Source organism: Podarcis vaucheri (genome assembly GCF_965113315.1).
Source record: "Podarcis vaucheri genome assembly, chromosome: 5".
NCBI lineage: Eukaryota > Metazoa > Chordata > Lepidosauria > Squamata > Lacertidae > Podarcis > Podarcis vaucheri.
In genome coordinates, this window is record NC_138763.1 from 30202879 (window position 1) to 30215978 (window position 13100).

The following is a 13100-nucleotide window of genomic DNA, read 5'->3' on the forward strand; positions in this document are numbered from 1 at the left end:
CAATCAAATAAAAAAAAATACTAGATTTCAAATAACATAGCCTTGATTTAGAGGTACTCAGCTGGAGCATATGTTTCCTGTCATAATGCCTGAATTATATATTATGTAATTTCTTCTCATCTTCTAGGTACATTCTACATGGGGGAAAAATAATTGATTTTATGCTCACGTCAAAATTGTACCTCTAGATTTACAGGTATTAGTTCTGTTATATAATTCATGAAAAACTAAGTAAAAAAAATGCTATCAACCTCAGTGAATCTTATAACTGTAATACACACTGACTGAGTAGAAATTACATCTCTAGAATCTATTTCTTTCCATATAGGCCTTGAAAGTTCTAGCTGGATTTGGCTGAATGCGTTGAAGCTTGGTACTTGCTCCAGGGAAGGCAAGGAAAAGACCCTGACAAGAAACTTCAGGTTGTTTATTATTAAACATGGGAGTGAAAAGTCATTAAGTATTCTTAAATACTGGAAGAAATTAACTGTTCTTTCCATCTTTTCTTTTTTGACAGATAGCTGTGTGCCTTTGTGGGATTTGGTGCGCCTTCAAAATTCAGTTATCAGAATGAAAGCTCTAACTCCTTTGCAAATTTGTATTTATGACAAAAGGTGTTAGGTTCATAAGCCAATGGAGTTTGCAACTAAGAAGTTTAAATAGTATTTTTTTCCTCCTGAATTACTCTGTAAGAGAAATTTGCACTCATTTTACTAAACATAGCAATCTATGAAATATAATGGAAAATAAGGGGATAAATTCCTCACTTTGGTCAATTGGTAAATTCGTGGATGATGTATAAAAGCGGTAGCGCGACGTTGGCCAAGAACTTGCCCACCCTCCCTTTAAGTGTCCTTTGGCCTTGCTTTGGACTTCGGTTGGTTGCCCGTCCAGGTAGGAATTTTTCCATTTCGTGAATTGGCACGGGCCACTTGGTTTTGTCTACCTCTTAGCAATCGTCACAACTTTGTAAGATTTGGCGGTTAGGCATTGGCTTATTGTTAAGTGGGGGAGGGGAGGTCAGCCGTCACCTGCCCCTCCATTGTTCAAGGTTATTCCGTTAAAGGAATCCAGGGCCTGGATCTTGTCCGAAGTCCACTTGAGGGGCTAGGGCCATGCTAGGCCTCTGGGGACCCCAGGGGAGATGCAGGCGGGTTCCCCCAAAGCAGTTTCCCTTTGGGTGGTTTACCCTTACTGACTTCCTGCAAAGGGAGCAGGAGTCAGATGTAGTCTTTTGCCAATGCCTAAGCTAATACCGCTCTCATTTCCTGTAATCAGGAAAGTTGTGGCCAAAAAAATTGCCCAATAACCTTAAAAAAAAATTCTGTGTCTGTGGGAATTTCTTTATGCTAATGGGGGGTTGGCTTAAGGTTCTTGCCATGCAACTATGTTGCAAATTCCTGTGGGTGCATTAAAATGTGCATTGAAAAGCAAGCGAATCTCAGTAAAATGGGGCATAACAAAACACTAATATTGGATCCACTGCCATCTTGGTGGGCGCAGAAAACAGGATCCCAATGTTAAGACTTGCTCTTATTCAATTTCTTTAAGTTCCTCTAGCTAAATAATTTGTGTTGCATATTAAACCCAGTGCTTACCCCCATGCTGAAGCCTGAAGCATACTAGAGCTTGTGACTGACTGTAGCAAAACAACTGCAAAAAAATTCAATACAATTAAAACCAGGTTCTTATTGATATCCACAAATGAAACCACTCGTTGCCCCATCTGTTTGGATTTGGTAATATATAAACAGCAAAATAGTTGCCAAGGACAGTTGCCAAGTACAGTGGTGCCCCGCAAGACAAATGCCTCGCAAGACGGAAAACCCGCTAGACGAAAGGGTTTTCCGTTTTTGAGCTGCTTCGCAAGACGATTTCCCCTATGAGCTTGCTTTGCAAGACGAAAACGTCTTGCAAGTGTTCCAATTTTTTTTCACTCCCCCCCTTTTCTAAGCCGCTAAACCGCTAATAGCATTTTAGCCGCTAATCCGCTAATCCTTTAATAGCCGCTAAGCCTTTAATAGCTGCTAAACCGCTAATAGCGCTAATCCGCTAATCCGCTAATAGGGTTGCTTCGCAAGAGGAAAAAACCGCTAGACGAAGAGACACCACTGTATAAAAGAATGGAATGTACAACAAAGAAAAGCCCTGAACCACCTTGATCTTATGTGTCACCCTCACCTTAAACCTTGTACCTGTAATCTGCAACTTTTCTGAAAACAGGCTTTCTGACCCAAGAAGACTCATCCTGCTGTGGTTTGAATAACTTTGTAATTACAATATTAAGACTGTCTCAATGGACTCCACATACGCCCTGATTTATCATTTGTGGTTATAATTTTCTTTTCTTCTTGAAGGTCTTTGTAGCCTTAAATATGTCAACATACCTGATTGATGACCTTTACAGAGAGTGGAACAAGGGAAATGTGACATTGCTCCTGCTTTTCAGTTAGGGTTGCCATATCTGGACACAAAAGTTGTGGAGCTTTTTTTGTGTGTGTGGCCAAAGTTGTTTAGCTTCTTTTGCAAAATCTCCCAATTTTTTAAAAAAGTTCTTTACCTAATTTTAAGGGAAATTGCCCCAACTCAACGCTTCTGATTGTCGGCATCCAGAGGTTGAACAGTCAGCTGGCTAGCCCCCAGCTGGATCGTCTCCTTCCAGCTGTCACTCTGTGAAGATCCTCCGACCTCTGGTGCGATTTATTTAGCAGAGCAAAACTGTGCAATGAAAGAGGCTTGAGGCATGTGGAGACATACTATATACTACAGATTTATTAAACATAAATCAAGACAAAGAAACTTGTCGTCTCTCCTTGTCATGTCTCATCCAAGAGAGACAGAAAAGCAAAAGCAATATAGCGGAAGTTCTGCTTAAGCCAGCAAACTGTGCTGGAATGTAAACAGACATGTGACATGCAACAGTTCCATGTCTGAACCAAAAGGTAGAATGGAATCTCCAACACTGATATGGGCTGCCATTTTTGCCACTTTCCAAGAATTCCACCCGGAGGCCATTTTCAACGGGCAAATCCCAGCTATGTCCAGGAAATTCCAGACGTATGGAAGCCCTATAATCTTTTTATGGCTTTCAATACCATTGATCCTGATATCCTCATGGAATGAGAATTGTGTACACTTTGTTACAGTTATTCTGGTCCTGCCTACAACAGTCCACAAAACAGCACTGGTGGAGTGCTTTCCAGCTCTGAACAGTTATGCTATGGAGTGCTGCAGAGTATTATTCTATTCCCAGTGCAATGGCTACATGAAGCCAGCGGAAACTGTCATGGGGGGGGGGATGCCATCAGTACATGGATGACACTCAACTCTGAATGAATGAATGAATGAATGTTTATTACTATGGCCAAACAGCCAGCATACGACACTCAGCTCTATTTCTCCATAACATCTGAATCAAGAGAGGCCACACGAGCCCTGGACTGGTGCCTGGATGCAGTAGTGGGACTGATGAGAGAAAATAGGTGAGCTTGAATCTTCTCAAGACAGAGGCACTGTGTGTGAGGAGTTCCCAGGTCCAAGAAATTGACCAATGGCCTGCCTTGGACAGGGTTGTACTCCCTGGTATGCAGGTATGCAGTTTGGGAGTTCTTCTGGATCTAGCTGTTAATTAATAAATAATAATAATAATAATAATAATAATAATAATAATAATAATAATAATAATTTATTTATACCCCGCCCATCTGGCTGGGTTTTCCCAGCCACTCTGGGCGGCTTTCAACAGAATATTAAAATACAATAGTCTATTAAACATTAAAAGCTTCCCTAAACATTCCCTCTGTCATTGAAGGCCTGGTAGCTAGAAGTGTCATCACAGACAGGCTGGCAGATGGTAAGGGACAATATAGTGTGCATCTATAGCTATATCTATATATCTCTTAAGGGCATTCGGTTGGTGACTCTGTGAAAAGCAGCTTCAGCTATGTAGTTCTATGACTGTGCTCCAGCTGCACTGCAAAGGTTCATTATGTGATCCTTCATAGCTGCTGCATTCTTCTGAATACCCAAACAATCAGTTTCTGTGGCAACAGAAATTAAATTAAGCCTCTTGTATGATGCTGTACCAGATAGATCTTTAGCCCAAGATATATATGCCAGTATAAGTAAGTTACCTGCTTTTCTGAATATTTTTCACTGATATGTACATTGATGTGTCAATAAAGAAAATTAATTTTGATTCCCAGTAGCTTTTTAAAATATTTCCATTCTGGTGTCATGGGTTAATATGTAAATGTAATGTAAATGACCTCAGAGTAGCCTGAGATAATACATATTTCACATATTAGTTGTCCATATAAAAACTGTCATCTGCAAAAGATGTTAGTTCAGAAAAAAAAAATTGACCTTGCATTGTGCATGTGTACCATGCACAAAATAATTGAAAGGAAAGGTCATCATTTAATTTCAAGGGAAATGCCTGCAATTCAAGAGGCTGTGTCAAGAGGCTTGACCACAGATGAAATCAGAGTCACATTAAATTGAAAGTTGGCCATTTTTAATTAAGATGACAAATATGTTTAAATATATAATCATGTCATCGTGGGCGCCAAAACTAAATCTACCCCTTAAAATTTTAATTCTTGTAGCAGGTATCTTACAAAACTCAGATGTATTGAAATGATGCAGAGGAGATACATAAAGCAGTAGGAGGAATCAGTACTGATTCTGCATTTCTGTATTAACATTTATTGGGGGGGGGGGGGAGTACAGAGTTACCCATCCATGTAAGCAGACTATTCATAATAAAAAGAGCAATTAAAAAGAAAAGCCATCTGTGCTTTGTGACATGTGGAAGAGCATGCAAATAATTTGCACTTAAATGAGATACCCCCTTTCCGTGTAAACGGGTACCTGCTCCTGTTGTCCAGGCAGTAAGTGGGTAAGCAAGAAGTCTCATATGCAACAGTTATTTGTAGACAAGGAATCCTCTAGACCAGGTAGGGGGAAACTATGACTCTCCAGATGTTGCTAAATTACCATTCCCTTCACTCCTGGCCTTGGACCCTGCTTGCTGGGGCTGATAGGAGTTGTAGTTCAGCAATATCTAGATCATAGCTGTCAACGTTTCCCTTTTTTAAAAGGGAAATTCCCTTATTCCAAATAGGATTCTTCGCAAGAAAAGGGGAAAGTTGTCAGCTATGATCTAGATGACCAAAGGTTCCTCACACCTGTCCTAGACTGAGAGATTTATAGCAGTAGCCTACTGGAAAATGGATGAGGTCCTCCACCACCACTTACAGGGGAAGGCAACTGTGATATCTCAGCAGGTGCTGTCCACCACTTTGAATTTGGTCCCTTCTTGGAGTCTAGCTGGCAGTGTGATATAACTGCAGAAGTGATCATCTATACCAGGCATGTCCAAAGTCCATTTTGGGGGCCTAATCCGGCCTGCCGGTCCGTTTAATCTGGCCCCAGTGGCAGTTTATTTCCTGGGGTAAAATCACAAAAGAAGCGCAGCAACTTTGGGGTAAAATAATAAAAAAAAAACCTCAACAACTTCAATCCTAAAAAAAGCTCACCTCATCAAATCTGGCCCTCTTTGAAAAAAGTTTGGACACCACTGATTCTATACAGAAGCCCAGCTGGAACTTTGGAAGACAAACTGCCCCTAAGATGAGGGTTTGGAAATGTGGGTACTCTGAGAAAGAGTGTCACTCTAATATTCACCCTAGAGGAGCCCAAAGCCCTAGCTTCCTCGTGGAGTCCTATCCACATCAGCAGTGGCGTAACGTGGGGGGTGCAGGGGGGGCCGGCTGCACCGGGCGCAACATCTGGGGGTTAGGGTTAGGGGGTGCAAATCCACGGGTTAGGGGGCGCAAATCCACGGGTTAGGGGGCACAAATTACTTGCCTTGTCCCGGGTGCTGACAACCCACGCTACGCCACTGCACATCAGTGGAGAAGAGATGTAGCTGCTCATGAAGAAATAATTTTAATTTTCTATTTTGTTTTACTGAATTGTGCCGCTAATAAGCTAATACAATTTAGTCAGTGGGGAGTAATTTTGTTTTCAAACTTCCCATCTCTCTTCCTTGTTTTGAATTAATACCTTTTTGTTCCTCAAGGGCACTGACATCTATTTGGTCTCACAGATTCTGCTCAATAAATCTTCATTCTCACCTCAGTAAAAATCAATCGTTCCTTTATGTTTAGTGAATTTCTGTGCTTTTTAGAACTGAAATTATTATTCTCTGCCTAGTCGGAGTAAGTCAAGTTCCAAGGGGTGTTGGTTTCATCTACTACACTTCAGTTTATAATAGTGATTAATTATGAGCATGTGCACAAGGTGCACATGATCAGAGAAAGCAGAAAACTAGAAGGTGTTCAGTCCATAACAGTGCTGTGAATAGCAAATAATGTTTTTAGGCCGCTCTCCATGTACCACTACTAACATTATCCAGTTTGGACAGCTCAATGCCAAAATTAAGTTAAATCTGTAAACATTTGTAACAGGCTTTGAGCATTGAGCAGTACTCAATATAAGTTAGGAAGTCATATGATAAAAGGCTGAAAGAACTTGAGATATTTAGCATCTTTTGGGTTTCAGAATGTTCTAGGGCAGCCTTTCCCAACTTTGTGCTCTCCAGAAAAAGAAATCTGTACCTGCCACCTGGTTGATCACTGGAACGCTGGCTGTTCCTTGACTCTGGAACTCCCTACTAAGGAAGGATGAAAGAGACAAGGGCTACAATTTGCACATTTATAAGTTTTTTCTAAATGAGAACCTTCTATCACCCACAAGTACAGTGGTGCCCCGCAAGATGAATGCCTCGCAAGACGAAAAACTCGCTACACGAAAGGGTTTTCCGTTTTTGCGTTGCTTCGCTAGACGAATTTCCCTATGGGCTTGCTTCGCAAGACGAAAACGTCTTGCGCTTTTTTTTTAAAGCCGCTTGAAGAGGCACAGTTGCGACGGACCGTGCTTCGCAAGACAAAAAACATCGCAAGACGAAAAGACTCGCGAAATGAATTCTTTTCGTCTTGCGAGGCACCACTGTAGTAAACATGCTCAGACATGGAGTTTGGCACTAAAGGAACCGAGTTACCATAGATGAGCAACAAAGTTTGATCTTAAAAGCCCTCTCTTTAAAGTATTTCAGTGCTAATGCAATGCTTTCCTATTTGATCATTGTTGCAAATCAGAAATAGCCATCTGTGTGGAGAAGTAGTAATTTCTGAATTATGTATAGGCAGACAAATTTATTTCCCCTCGCATTTCACAAGAGTTGCTATATCTTTCCTGTTGACATGAGATAATTTATTCAGAAATAATTGTGTTGGAGATCATTCTAATTGCTTGGGCTATCTCAGCATTTAATCTTAATAAAAGGCTTCGCTAACATTTCATTGCCTACCTTTCTGTGGGACACTATTATCCCAAAATTAAATACAATTCCCATTGAGAATGCTGCTTAATTAAAAAATATATAAACATATCACTCATATAGGCAACTGGAAGGAAAATCCACATGGTGCAATTAATAAGCCAATTTTGAATCATAAAGAAGAGAAGGGAAAAGCTCTTCCAAATATGGAAAGTAGACAGTAAATCTGTCAGGCACTAAATCTGCCATCTGAGGATGATTTAGATTTCAGTATTGCATAAATATTTTAAAATGTCATTTGAAAAATTCACGTTACTCTTATTACCATTGTGAATATTTAGCTAATGATACGCAATGATCTGTCAAATTCATTCTTTGGAGCTCGATAAAACAGTGACAATTTGCACCTCATTAGCTACCTTACAACTGAATGAGCTTATTTAGATTTTAATCAGCAATCTGGAAAATAAAGGCATTGGCCAGGATCCAAAGTACCATGAAACTGGTTCCACTGTACTGAGCTGTGATTAGTATCAAGGACTTGTATGAAACTGGATGTTAAAAAAGATTTAAAGCAATGTGCATTTGACCCATGTGAATAATAATAATAATAATAATAATAATAAATTTTATTTATATCCCGCCCTCCCCAGCCGGAGCCGGGCTCAGGGCGGCTAACAACACTAAAATAGTGCAACTTTATAAAAACATTATAAAAATTAATTAAAATCAAAATTGATGGCAACCATAAACTAAAGTTTTGTAAAGATTGCCAAAGGAGGGAGTCAGGCTGCGCCCTGACCAAAGGCCTGGTGGAACAGCTCTGTCTTGCAGGCCCTGCGGAAAGATGTCAAGTCCTGCAGGGCCCTTGTCTCTTGTGACAGAGCATTCCACCAGGTTGGAGCCGCAGCCGAAAAAGCCCTGGCTCTAGTTGAGTCCAGCCTAACCTCTCTGTGGCCTGGGACCTTCAAGATGTTTTTATTTGAAGACCGTAAGTTCCTCTGTGGGGCATACCAGGAGAGGCGGTCCCGTAGGTACGAGGGTCCTAGGCCGTGTAGGGCTTTGAAGGTTAAAACCAGCACCTTAAACCTGATCCTGTAGTCCACCGGGAGCTACTGCAGCTGGTATAGCACCGGATGAATGTGATCTCGCAGCGAAGACCCCGTAAGGAGTCTCGCTGCGGCATTCTGCACCCGCTGGAGTTTCTGGGTCAGTCTCAAGGGCAGCCCCACGTAGAGCAAGTTACAATAATCAAGTCTGGAGGTGACCGTCGTGTGGATCACAGTGGCTAAGTCAGGGCGAGAGAGGTAAGGAGCCAACTGCTTAGCTTGGCGGAGATGAAAAAATGCCGCCTTTGTTATAGCTGCAATCTGTGCCTCCATGGAGAGGGAGGTACACCCAAACTCTTAACGGACAGTGCTGGCACTAATTGCACCCCCGCAAGAGATGGGAGTTACCCATCTCACATTTTGTGCTGCTGAATTTCTCAGGTAAATGATATTTGATGTTTAATAAATTTGAGCTAGGCAAAGTTGTATTGCAAAGCTGATAACTGTGAACTATGACAACATCACCACTGGAAATAATTACTCCTGTGAGCTGATTTGTGTGATCAACTTGTTTCAGCTGATGATATCAGTTGCAAGGGCCAAGGGCACAGCTTCCAGTGCTCCTGGTCCAGTGCTGACAGATGCTGTTGTGAGTGCAAAAACAGTCTCTTCCAAAGGCTTGTACTTCACCCCTGAGGCAGTCCCTTGTAGAAAGTGAGATGCTAGCAGGACAGACTACATAGCCCCAACAGATCCTGGAATTGTCTTATCAGTTGGCTAGATGGTCAAAAGCGCACAGCACATGTGTAATGGCATGGAAAGTGGCAGTCTAGGAGGAGACACGGAGTTGAGCAGCTTACCTGGCTGGAGCAGGGGCAGTGAGGTCAGGTCTGCAGAACCAACCCATACATTCAATGGTGCATCTGACCTTAATGCTGCCTTGCCCCAGCCAGGTAAACTGCAGTACAGATGTTGGGAGGACAGCTCCATAGTTTGATCCTGTCACACTAGCCCCTTCTTCAGTGGGGACATGGTGAAATGAAACCTACGGATGGAGGTATTTGGTATGCATTTTTGTTATGCTTTTTTAAAGGCAGATTAGAATGATATTATCCTTCAGATTTTGCACTTCTTTAAATGTGCGTTTAAGCATAAGCTATGTTTAGAAATGCGTACACTGAGGTGAACTACTATTTGGATAGGGACGCAGGTGGTGCTGTGGTCTAAACCACTAAGCCTCTTGGGCTTGACGATCGGAAGGTCGGCGGTTGAATGGAGGGAGGGAGGAAAAAATCCTTAAATAAGAGACACGGGGGAATGATTAATGGACTTCAATGTCTGTACACTAATGCGCAAAGCATGGGAAATAAACAAGGTGAGCTTGAGCTCTTGGTACAGCAAACTAAATATGACATAATAGGCATCACTGAAACCTGGTGGGATAAGTCCCACGATTGGAATGTAATAATGGAGGGATACAATCTATTTCAGAGAAACAGACCAGACAAGAAAGGAGGAGGAGTGGCGTTATATGTCAGGGGTGTGTATACCTGTGAAGAGATCCAAGATTTAGAACCTCAAAGCCAAAGTGAGAGCATTTGGGTCAAAATTAAGGGAGAGAAGAATAACAGAGACCTCATTGTGGGAGTTTACTATAGATCCCCAAGCCAAACGGAGGACATAGATGATGCCTTCCTGGAACAGATGGCCAAGCATGCAAAAGGAAGGGAGATAGTAGTAATGGGGGACTTCAATTACCCGGATATTTGTTGGACGTCAAACTCAGCCAAGAGCATAAGGTCAAACAGATTCCTCACTGGCCTTGCAGACAACTTCATTGTCCAGAAAGTGGGAGAAGCAACAAGAGGAACAGCCATTTTAGACCTGGTCCTAACCAATGTTGATGACCTGGTTAGTGGGGTAGATGTGGAAGGATCATTAGGCGCGAGTGATCATGCTCTTCTGAAGTTTACTATACAGCGGACAGTAGCAGCCAAGCATACTAGGACTCAATTTCTTGACTTTAAGAAAGCCGACTTCATAAAACTTAGGGAAGTGCTGGGTGAGATCCCATGGACAGCAATACTAAAAGGAAAGGGAGTTCATGATGGCTGGGAGTTTGTTAAGACGGAGATAGTAAAAGCACAACGTCAGGCAATACCAATGAGACGAAAACATGGAAGGTGCCTAAAGAAGCCAGGGTGGCTATCTAAAGAACTTTTAACTGAATTAAGATTAAAAAAGGATGTGTACAAAAAATGGAAAGGGGGGGAAACCACCAAAGAGGAATTCAAACAAATAGCCAGCACGTGTAGACACAAAGTCAGAAAAGCTAAAGCACAGAATGAACTCAGGCTTGCTAGAGAGGTTAAAAGCAACAAAAAAGGCTTTTATGGGTATGTTCGTAGCAAAAGGAAGAACAAAGAAACAGTGGGGTCACTCAGAGGAGAAGATGGTGAAATGCAAACAGGGGACACAGAAAGGGCTGAACTCCTCAATGCCTTCTTTGCCTCAGTCTTCTCCGATAAAGAAGACAATGCCCGACCTGAAGAATTTGAAGCAAATGATTCAGCAAAGGAAACACAGCCCAGAATAACTAAGGAGATAGTACAAGAATATTTGGCTAGATTAGATGTATTCAAGTCTCCAGGGCCAGATGAACTGCATCCAAGAGTATTAAAAGAACTGGCAGATGTGATCTCAGAACCACTGGCAGTCATCTTTGAGAATTCCTGGAGAACAGGCGAAGTCCCGGCAGACTGGAGGAGGGCAAATGTTGTTCCTATTTTCAAAAAGGGGAAAAGAGAGGACCCAAATAATTACCGCCCAGTCAGTCTGACATCAATAGCAGGGAAGATTCTGGAGCAGATCATTAAGCAAACAGTCTGTGAGCACCTAGAAAGGAATGCTGTGATCACCAATAGTCAGCATGGATTTCTGAAAAATAAGTCATGTCAGACTAACCTGATCTCGTTTTTTGACAGAATTACAAGCCTGGTAGATGAAGGGAACGCAGTGGATGTAGCCTACCTTGATTTCAGCAAAGCATTTGACAAGGTGCCCCATGATATTCTTGTAAAGAAGCTGGTAAAATGCGGTCTTGACTATGCTACCACTCAGTGGATTTGTAACTGGCTGACTGACCGAACCCAAAGGGTGCTCATCAATAGTTCCTCTTCATCCTGGAGAAGAGTGACTAGTGGGGTGCCACAGGGTTCTGTCTTGGGCCCGGTCTTATTCAACATCTTTATCAACGACTTGGATGATGGACTCAAGGGCATCCTGATCAAATTTGCAGATGACACCAAACTGGGAGGGGTGGCTAACACCCCAGAGGACAGGATCACACTTCAAAACGACCTTGACAGATTAGAGAACTGGGCAAAAACAAACAAGATGAATTTTAACAGGGAGAAATGTAAAGTATTGCACTTGGGCAAAAAAAATGAGAGGCACAAATACAAGATGGGTGACACCTGGCTTGAGAGCAGTACATGTGAAAAGGATCTAGGAGTCTTGGTTGACCACAAACTTGACATGAGCCAACAGTGTGACGCGGCAGCTAAAAAAGCCAATGCAATTCTGGGCTGCATCAATAGGAGTATAGCATCTAGATCAAGGGAAGTAATAGTGCCACTGTATTCTGCTCTGGTCAGACCACACCTGGAGTACTGTGTCCAGTTCTGGGCACCACAGTTCAAGAAGGACACTGACAAACTGGAACGTGTCCAGAAGAGGGCAACCAAAATGGTCAAAGGCCTGGAAACGATGCCTTATGAGGAACGGCTAAGGGAGCTGGGCATGTTTAGCCTGGAGAAGAGGAGGTTAAGGGGTGATATGATAGCCATGTTCAAATATATAAAAGGATGTCACATAGAGGAGGGAGAAAGGTTGTTTTCTACTGCTCCAGAGAAGCGGACACGGAGCAATGGATCCAAACTACAAGAAAGAAGATTCCACCTAAACATTAGGAAGAACTTCCTGACAGTAAGAGCTGTTCGACAGTGGAATTTGCTGCCAAGGAGTGTGGTGGAGTCTCCTACTTTGGAGGTCTTTAAGCAGAGGCTTGACAACCATATGTCAGGAGTGCTCTGATGGTGTTTCCTGCTTGGCAGGGGGTTGGACTCGATGGCCCTTGTGGTCTCTTCCAACTCTATGATTCTATGATTCTATGATTCTATGATTCTATGAATCCCCGCCATGGAGTGAGCTCCTGTTTCTCTGTCCCAGTTCCTGCCAACCTAGCAGTTCGAAAGCACGCCAGTGCAAGTAGATAAATAGGTACTGCTGTGGCAGGAAGGTAAACAGTGTTTCCGTGCGCTCTGGTTTCCGTTATGGTGTTCCGTTGCACCAGAAGCGGTTTAGTCATGCTGGCCACATGACCTGGAAAGCTGTCTGTGGACAAACACCGGCTTCCTTGGCCTGAAAGCGAGATGAGTGCCGCAACCCCATAGTCGCCTTTGACTGGACTTAACCGTCCAGGGGTCCTTTACCTTTTACTATTGAATATTTATTTTGTGATAAACACATTTTAAATATGAGAACCCTGCAGGATCAGATCAGTGGCCAATCTAATCCAGCCTCATGCTCTCACAGCGGCCAGCCAGATACCTGTGGGAAGTTTGCAAACTCTGTAAAAAGTTCATACAAAATCAATACAGAAATCCATATGATTTTTATTAAATCATACATTATCAATGTATTAC